The sequence below is a fragment of the Fukomys damarensis genome, unplaced genomic scaffold (assembly GCF_012274545.1).
Source record: "Fukomys damarensis isolate Sample0158 unplaced genomic scaffold, DMR_v1.0_HiC HiC_scaffold_31, whole genome shotgun sequence".
NCBI classification, from domain to species: domain Eukaryota; kingdom Metazoa; phylum Chordata; class Mammalia; order Rodentia; family Bathyergidae; genus Fukomys; species Fukomys damarensis.
The window spans coordinates 670,245-680,226 of NW_022900943.1; the positions used below are offsets into that span (position 1 = coordinate 670,245).

General features: G+C 39.1%; 1 long non-coding RNA gene across 1 annotated transcript in view; it reads right to left on the reverse strand.

Annotated features, from left to right (window-relative positions):
- Nucleotides 1-9,982, reverse strand: part of LOC117283851 — a 34,688-nt gene that overhangs the window by 3,461 nt on the left and 21,245 nt on the right. The window lies entirely within an intron of this gene.

A 9,982-nucleotide genomic window follows, 5' to 3' on the forward strand; every position in this document is an offset into this window, starting at 1 on the left:
TTGGTACAGGCGAACTAGGGACCTTGCACTTGCAAGGAATGGAGCGGAACCACTGAGCTAAATCCCTGGCTCAAGATACTTCACTTCTTTTGATATATACCCAGAAGTGGGATTGCTGGAGTGTAAAGCACTTTCATTTTAACTTTTGTTAATTTAACTTTTGTGGAACTCCATGCCAGTTTCCATAAAGGTTGTACTAACTCCCATTCCCACCGACGGCGTTGAAGCATTCCCTTCTCTTGACAATTCTTGACTTACTACCTTTTCTAACAAGTGTAAACTTGTATCTCACTGAAGATTAAGGATGTAAAATATTCTTCGTACATTCATGAGCCATTTGCTTGTCTTTGGATAAACATCTATTCAAATCTTTGCCCCATTTTAAGATCAGGCTATTTGTTTGGGTGGTTGGTTTGTTCTCGCTGTTTCAGTTTCTTACATAACATGAATATTAACCCCTTTTAGATGTATTGTTTGCAAATAGTTTCACCCTTTCAGTAGATTGTCTCTTCTATTATTTTCTTTGCTATGAGAAGATTTTTAACTTGATGCAATTCCATTTGCCTATTTTTGCTTTTGTTTTCTGAGCTTTTGGTGTTATACCCAAAAAATTATTGCCAAAGCCGGGCGTGGTGGCGCACGCTTGTAGTCCCAGCACTCGGGAGGCTGAGGCAGGAGGATTGCAGTGAATTCAAGATCAGCCTGGGCTACATACTGAGTTCCAGGTCAGTCTCTACTACATAGTGAGACCCTGTCTCAAAAAAAAAAAAAAACTGCCAAGGCCAATGTCAAGAAATTTTTCCGTTTTATCTAGTAATTTTACAAATCAAGGCTTTATGTTTAGTTCTTGAATCCATTTTTAAAATTTCATTTTATTTATTATTTAGACACTAGGGGTTGAACACAGGTCCTGAACTACATCAGCTACATCCAGCCTTGTTTTGTTTGTTTTGTTTTGGTTTTGGTTTTTTTTGAGACAGAGTGTCTCCATATAGTTCAAACTAGCCTTGAACGCACTCTGTAGCCTAGGCTGGCATCGAACTTGTGGTAATCTTCCTGCAGCAGCCTCCCAAAATGGTGGGATTACAAGGATATTGTACTCTACCATATCAAAGTTTTAGTTGGTTTTTATACATGGGGTGAGATAAAGGTACAATTTCCTCCTTCTGTGTGTAGATATACAGTTCTCTGAACACTAATGGAGAGACTATTATTTCCCCCGTGTACATTCTTTTTTTTTTTGGCACTGAGGATCAAACTGAGGACCTTGAGCTTGTGAGGCAGGCAGTGGCACCACTGCTGAGCTAAATCCCCACCCCATCCCCATGTACATTCTTGATACCTTTGTTGAAGATGAGTTGACCAGAGTGTGAACTTACTTATGGGTTCTGTATTCTGTTCCATTGATCTCTTGGTCTATTATTATGCATATACATTTGTTCATCTGTTTGCTTGTGTTTGTTTTTTATTTTTTGTTTTTGAGACAGGATCTTGCTACGTAGTCCATGCTGGCCTCGAACTCACTATGTAGCCCAGGCTGCACTTGAACTCACAGTGATCCTCCTGCCTCTGCCTACTAAGTGCTGAGATTACAGACATTTGCCACCACGCCTAGCTAGGCCAATATACTTTTCTGTTGTTGAGTCTCTAAAAACATAATTAAATTTTGTTAACAAAATCTTTGTACATTTTAATCCATATGGAATTTTATATCTAGGTAAAATAACATTCAAAATTTACCATTTATACAAATTGTTACAGAATAACCAGTGTGTTAAATAAGTAAATCCTATTGCTTTTTTAATTATCTAGAAAAGGTTTGACTTTTTAAAAAATTGCCCTGAACACAGAGAAATAAATTAATTTTACTTTTTAATTAATCTACAATCAAATTACAAATCAAAATATCAATATTATTTTGATTGATTAAGTAGTGGTCAGCTTGGAGCGCACAGCTGAACTGAGCATGGAGGACCCACCTGAGGGAGAACTGGAGGGGAAGATCGTTTGCTGTTGATTTCCCTAGAAAAGCTTACCACGGCTGGTTTTCCTGATACAAACTTGGCTGTCCTTGTTGGAGGAGCTCCAGGTCCTCTCTCACTGGGAATGGGCTCTGTCCTCATCAGGGAGCCCTGAGCTTTGCTTTAGTGTCACTTCCGGCTCCAGTGCGGATCCCTCAGCTTGGTAACACAGATCCTTCGCCAATCAGCGCAGGCTTTCTGGCTTCCACCCAGGCCTTGGGCCTTCCCGGGGCAGATCCTCGATGCGGACTTGCGTGAGTCTCTGCCGTGGGCTCCGGGTCTTCAGCTGGACTCGTGTGGGACACTGCTGTGGGGTCCAGGTCAGATCTCCTGCTCTCCTCTGCATTGGACTTTTTGGGTGTATGTTATAAAATAATCTTGTAACTTATTGTCCTGTATTAAATCTATTCCCTTGCAAATTTTGACTACAACCGTTACTTTATGAATTTTTCACAATGCAAAACAGATTCACAAAGTCTTATTTACAGAAATGAGTTCAAACTGATGCAATGTTCAACCAAGAGACATACTGCAAAATTAAAATGTTCTTCCAGCTAAGTACACAGCGGAGGCCTAGTCACGTTGTCCACTAATAATTCACACACTTAAGAAAGAGCAGCGACTGCATCCTCAGCTGTTCATTTCTTCTGCTCTCCTGTCACACTGAGAGTATGACTACCAGAGAGGAAGAGCTGTACTAAAGGACTCTCCTTTTCGGGAGCTATGGGGGCCTGTTTGTTTGGCTAGTGATGGGGTGGTGTTTAAGACAAATATGTATTCTTCCCACATCCACTGGTGTGGCCATTCCTCTCCAAGCTCCACCCGGTCAAAGCCAGACCCTACCTCCTCTCTCCAGGGCAACCTCTTGGTGAAAGAAGTCTTCTGATTTGAGTTGATCTGTTTCCCCCAGCAGCCTTACAACTTATTTAACTTAAAGTCTCTTTAAAAGCGTTTTCATTGTTGTTTTTCTGGAGCTAGGCACTGAACCCAGGGGCTCACGTACGCCAGTCAGGTGCTCAACTACTGAGTTGCATCCCAGCCCAATTGTTCTAACTACTACAGTTCTACAATTTTTTATTTATTGATTTATTTTGTACCAGGGATCAAACTCGGAACCTTGCACTTGCAAAGCAGGAGGCAGAACCACTGGGATAAATCCCTGGCCCTGTGATCTACTTTGAAATCAGAAAGTATGATGTTTCCATCTTTGTTCTTCCTCAAGATTACTTTAGATTTGAGGGGCTTTTATGGACCCATACATAGTTTAGGGTGTTATTTCTGTTTTTGTAAATAGGACTGCACTGATCCCTTGATCACTGTAGTAGTAATGGACATTCTGGACAATACTACTTCTTCGAATTTATGAGTACACATGTCCGTGCAATTGTCTGTGTCTTTACTAAATAGATTTGATGGATGGAAATTTCTTTTCAATTTGCATGAAGATACAAAAAATGTTTTTGGAAATATAATTTGAGCTTAGAAAATATAACATTTGCAAATTTTTGTGGAAATGGAAATCTCACTTGTGTTTTAAACTTTGACAGAACAGGAAGCTATTAAGCAGCTTGGCATTGTTGTGATTGAAACATTGCTTGTGATTTAGTCTTCCAAAGGCAAGATTTTCATATAAGCACTATTTGTGTTGCAATTTCATATTGAGAAATATGATCAAGTCTGTAGCAAAAGCTAACTTTTTTTTTTGTTTTTGTACTAGGGATCAAACCCGGGATCTTGCGCTTTTGAGGGAGGGGGGCAGCATCACTGAGCTAAATCCCTAGCCCCAAGCTATTCATGTTCAGTAATAGTCATTGAGAGAGGTTTTTCTCATTCCAAAAAGTTCCAGTCTTGGGTTCAAAAACTGTAATCAAGGGCCGAGGATTTAGCTCAGTGGTGCTGCTGCCTGCCTTCCAAGCACAAGGACATGAGTTTAATCCCATGGACCGAAAAAAAAAAAATCTATATCTATCTATAGATAGATAGATAGATAGATAGAAGATCTACAATTAAATTGTATTTCATCCAGAAAGTATGGAAGGGACTTAGTAACAAGAAGGTGCACATCCTTTTTCCTGCCTAAATGCACCTAACAACATTTTCTAGTGACATCTATAAGCAAGTGAAAAAAAAGTTAAAGATTTGCCTCCACTGCTGTTATCAATGTCAAAGTGGTATTTTTTATAAATGCAGCTAAGAATCCTTTATTAGGCTGGTTTTTATTTTGATTTGTTTCTCTTGCTCTCCTTACTGTTCTTGTTGTTGACTTAGAGGGCTTTAAACATTTTTTTTCTTTTAAATTTAATTTATTGATACATTCTAGGTATACAGTACAGTTACATTCATTACTGGGATCTTGCACCTTTGCATGCCAGGTCTTGGTTCTCATTTTTTCCCCTTGTCCCCACCCTACCTTCACCCCCTTCTCCCCTCCCCCCCTTTAAACACTTTAATTCCATTTTTACATTTTCTCATATTTTTTTCCTTTTCCCTTGTTCCCCTTTCCCTATCCTTCTCACTTTAAACATTTTTTAATCCTGTGAAAGTCTAAAGTTTTCCATGCATAATCTCACTGTTGCCTGACCCTAAAGCAATGCTCCGTCTGACAACAGCGATCATTCCAGAAGGTCTTTGGATTTCAGCTGGGAAAGCACCTAAGAGATACTTGGAATTTCTTAGTGGTTTCCTTGGTGATTCCTTTCTGTTCTCTCAAAGATGTTCCTAGACCCCAAGTTAAGATTGTAGAATTGGAATGAAAATTCTCTTGTCAGGAATGTGACCCAAAAACTGGTGTGGGGGGTAATTTGGATGGATCTAAAAACAGGAGATGAAGCATTTATCAGAGCTTTTTCTTTTACATTTAAATTCTTGTTTTAAAAATTATATAGCACAGGGGCTGGGGATTTAGCTCAGTGGTTCTGCCACCTGCCTGGCAAAAGCAAGGACCTGAGTTCAATCCTCGGTACACGCCCCCCACAAAAAGTAGCACAAATGTAGTCTCTTCTGAGTGAGTTAATACAGTGATGGATTTCTTTTAACCTTAAGAGCCTACTGAGGAGAATTATAAAAGCCAATATCAATCTCCAATGAATAAATGAACAGTGTTTAGCTTTTTCTAAAGTACTTAGCCTTAGATTATTTATCAGAGTATTTTGAGTAGAATGAAAAATTTTTATTTCTAACTAAAATGACAGCACAGCACACACATTTAACAAAAGCATTTTCAGTGACCCTACAGCATAGACAAAGAAAGTAGAAACTAATTAGTGACAGATTTCTTGTTGGTTTAAACTAGATTATTAGTTATTTCAGAGAACACACAAAAAGATTTACCCTTCCAAGGAATCCCCCATGACCACCCTCTTCCAACGAGGCCTCAATTCCTAAAGTTTCACTGTCTCCCAGGAATGGCATCAAATTGGGCAAAGCCCAATACGTGAGACTGAGGGACATACCAGACCCAAGTTACAGTTCCTAATCACATATACTGGCCAACTTTCAAACTATTCAAAGCCATTTACCAGCGTTAATGTTTGTGTCACCAATATTTGAACCACATTTTAAATCATTACTTTTTTGAACATACCATCTTTACTTTCACCTAACTTGCTTAAAACTAAGTACTGAATCTATCTGCAAGCTCCAGTTGGAAATTTCTTTGTGAGTCATAAGTACCTATTTGTGCCAGGCATGGCGGCACATGCCTATAATCCCAGCACTCAGAAGGCTGAGGCAGGACAATTGCCACAGGTTCAAGGTCAACTTGGTTAACATACTGAATTCAAAGTCAGCTGGAATTACATACTGAGACCTTGTCTCAAAAAAATTACCTATTTGATTAAGGTATTAATTACATTCATATTCTATGTAATATTTTTTATCTTCACCAACTAATCACTGAATAGAATGCTTAATATCATGGGTAAATAATTTCAATAATCAGATAGTACTACAGGATTTTTTAATAAAGAGATAAGTAAACAAAAACCCGCAGTCTTTTGAAATATCTCTTCAAACATTCCTGATTTGAGATCTTTAGTGGAAACCTCTTTGAAGTCTGTTAGGTTCTCTCCCTACCTTTAGTATTTTTCTTCCTGGGCTGGGGATTTAACTCAGTGGTGCCACTGCCTGCCTTGCCAGCCCAAGTACCAGAGTTCAATCCCCAGCACCAAAATAAATAAATTATTTTTCCTAATTCTAAATTGGTCAAATTAGTATCTCTTGATATTTTTTAAACATTTTAGATCTATCTAAATAGAGATCTAGCTGGGTGTGGTGGCACATGCCTGTAATCCCAGCACCTGGGAGGCTGAGGCAGGAGGATCACTGTGAGTTTGAGACCAGCCTGGGCTACATAGTGAGTTCCAGGTTACGTTTTGGTTTCCAAAAAACCAAAACCAAAACAAAACAAAATAAACAGATAGACAGCTATAAATATAAATACACTTAGATCTAATTTAGATTTAATCTATTCTATCTATAGTTTTTCTATTTTAAAAGACGGATTAAAATTTAATCTCTCATACCTCGTCCTCATGGTCTTTTCAATGTAATTATGTTGCTGTTTGCCATTAAATCAATCAATATTTAATGCTTATATTTATATGATTGTTAATCTTATTTCATTGGTAAGCTACCTGTGTAATATAGCAATTTTTTATCTGTATGCAATGTTTTGTTTTTGCTAGAGTTAATGATTTGCCTCATTTGTCTAGTTCTCTATGTGCCCATTGCTAATTTATTCTCAAACTTTCAAGGAAAACTGAAATTCTTTTAGGATGTCTAGACATTAAAACATCAAGTAACCTGAGTTATGTTAAGAACTTCCTCTTGAACCTCTGTCTTCCTATTTTTCTCTGTATCAGTGCAGCTCTCCAATGTCATCCTGGAGCCTCCTATACTTTCTTTTTCCTTCTAGCATCATCAAAAGCTCTTCACTGCTTTCCTCTGACAGATCTTTATCCCCCATTTTTCATTCTAGCCTCCTATGGAGAAAAGATGAAGGGTAAAATTTTGAAGCCTTGAATTCTGAAAATGTCACATTTATTTATCATGGTGATTAATAATTTAGCTATAAACAGGATTTTAGGTGTGGAAGCATGCACAAGGGCTATCTGCACGATGGAGATCCAGTCAAAGGCCAAAAGTCTGGCACTCAGTGCAGCAGCCCATACGAGTTGGTATCAGGAGGCTGCAGGGTCTGAGCTGGACGCCAGGAGACCACGTCCAAGGTGAAGGTTAAGACTGGAGCTCCTCTCAAGGAACCCAAGTGCCTTCCTTCTGTATTTTCCTATTGGTTGGCGCCACGCACACCCAAGTGGGTCTTCTGTCTTCGGTAAATCCCTTTAGCCATACCCAGAACTGTGCTGATCTAATGTAGTTGGGCATTTCTTACTCAGGTTGACACAATCACTTCACTATCACACATTCTTCTTTTTTACAGTGCTGGAGATCAAACCCAGAGACTAATATATGCTAGGCAAGTACTCTACTACTGAGCCCATCTCAACTCTCTTACAACTTTAAATGCATCACTTCGCTGAATTGCTATTAAGAAATCTGAGGTTATGGTAATACTCAATTAGTTGCATATGACTTGATTTCTTTTTTGATTGATCCCTGATATTCTGATATTTTATCTTGATATACCTAGCCAGAAGAATCTTCTCTCACTTTGTTGTGCACACTGAAAAAGGCATAGTGTGTCTTTTCAATTTAGGAGATTCAAGATCATCTATCAACTCTGGCAGTTTGTCTTGAACATTTCTTTGATGATTCTTTCTCATCATTTTCTCTATCTTTTTCTGCAACTCCTATTAGTCAGATGTTGGTCCTTCCAGTTAGTTTTTAAAAGTATTTTACAACGTTTTCTTCTGGGTGATAAAAATGCTTGGAAAGTATAGAAAGGTGATGGTGTGTCTCATCATAAATGTCCTAAATGTCACTGAATTGTATATACCTTTAAAATGGTTAACTTTATGTTATATACATTGTGCTGCCATTAAAAATATTTTCTCCATTTCCAACTCTTTGTACTCTTTGTTTTACATGATAGGATAACATATAGACTTATACTTCTGCTTCTGGATTTTCACCTTTTCCCTCAGTACAAGGATTGAACCCAAGGCCTTGCACTAAGCTAAAATCCCCTCCTTCTAATTTTTAAAAAAATTTTGAAGCCACATGTAGTGACACATGCCTGTAATCCAGGCTCTTGGGAGGCCGAGGCAGGAGGATCACTTTGAGTTCAAGGCTAGCATGAGCTACATAGTAAGTTCAAAGCCAGCCTTAACTAAATAGTGAAACCCTGTGTGTAAAAACTTTGTGGGTTTTTTTTTTTTTAATTTGGGGGAAGGTTCTTACTAAGTCACCCAAGCAAGGCTCAAATTTGTGATCCTGCTGCCTCAGCCTCCTGGTGTATTTCATTTTTTAATTGGGGAAGGTTCTTACTAAGTCACCCAAGCAAGGCTCAAATTTGTGATCCTGCTGCCTCAGCCTCCTGGTGTATTTCTATTTTTCTTTAAAGAAAGAAAGACAATTTATTTCTGAGGAGAAAAAGGCAGAAAAGAGAAACAAGATGCCCTGAAGAGGGCAGGGAGTCTGAGAAAAGATGGAAACACATAAGCCTTTGTCTCTAGTTTATTCCATTAGGGTTAGGGGCCTTCCTTCTAGGTGGGTACTTGGAACTTGCTGAAATCTCATTGGCTTCCTGGGCTATCTTGGGACAGTCCCCAGGTGCACTTTTCTTTTAGTGATCCTGGTTTGATTCCCTCCTGCCCTTTGTCCTTGTCTTTGGGATTTATAGGAGGGTCAGGAAGAGTGTTATAGAAAAGGCAGCTGTAATGATTAAGTAAGGGGATGTGTGTATTGAGTGTAATAATAAATGCATATATATATATATATATATATGTACACATATACATGTTTATTTATATGCTAAACAAGAGTTCTCTTTTGAGTTAGGTAGCTGCCCCTAGTCTCCCTTCCATTTCATTGGCAGTGGGGGAGGGCACTTAACCTGGATTCTGTGCATCTGGCTTCCTCCATGCTCTGCCTCTCAGCTTTTCCTCTGCTCACTGTCCATTAGAGAGCCTTCCTTCCTTACTTCCTTGTAAATTCTGATGCCATTTGTGCATCTGATGCCTTTCTGGCATTAGCCAGTGAATCTAACTGCAGAAGCAAAGACCACTTTTAGTAAGATTTTCTATTAATTTCTGTAACAAACCTAACAAGGCCGGTCCTCTATCCTTTCCCTGCCTGCAGACCTCCATCCCTTCATTTCCCGCTCTAAGATGTCTCTGCTTCCGCTGAGGGTGGGGACAGGGCTCAACCTAAACTGAGAGTCAGGGCCGGGAGCAGTCTTTGGCAGGGAGGGCTGTCCATGGGCCTGTACTCAGAGGAAGTCTCCAACCAGGCTTCCTGTGGAGCGCCTTCTGCAGTTTTGGGGTACTTACTCTTTCTTGTCCTGCAGTCTTCCCCCTGCTGCTGGCCAGCGCACTGAAGATGTGGCAGCGGGCTAAGCAGCTATCCAGATCAAAAACTCATAGTGAATTAGAGGGTCAGAGTTTAAGAAAGGAAGGTAATTTATTTGTAAGGAGAAAAAAGCACAAGACAGAAACAAGCTGCTCTGGAGACAGGGCAGGGCTTCCAAAAAAAAAAGATGGGCACTCCTGTATTTCACTTTTAAAATTAATTAATATTTATTTATTTAGGTACCAGAGATTGAACTCAGCTGAAGCAGGCAGTGAAATCACTGAGCTAAATCCTCAGCCCTGTATTTCACTTTTTAAGAGCCTTTTCATTTTATAAATATTTTTATATCACCCTGTTAGCATTTTAATCTCTCTAAAAGATTCCTTTTTTTTTTCTGTACTGGGGATCAAACTTAGGACCTTGCACTTGAAAGGCAGATGTGGTACCAGAGCTAAATCACCAGCTCAATTCCTTTTTTTTTTTTTTTTTTA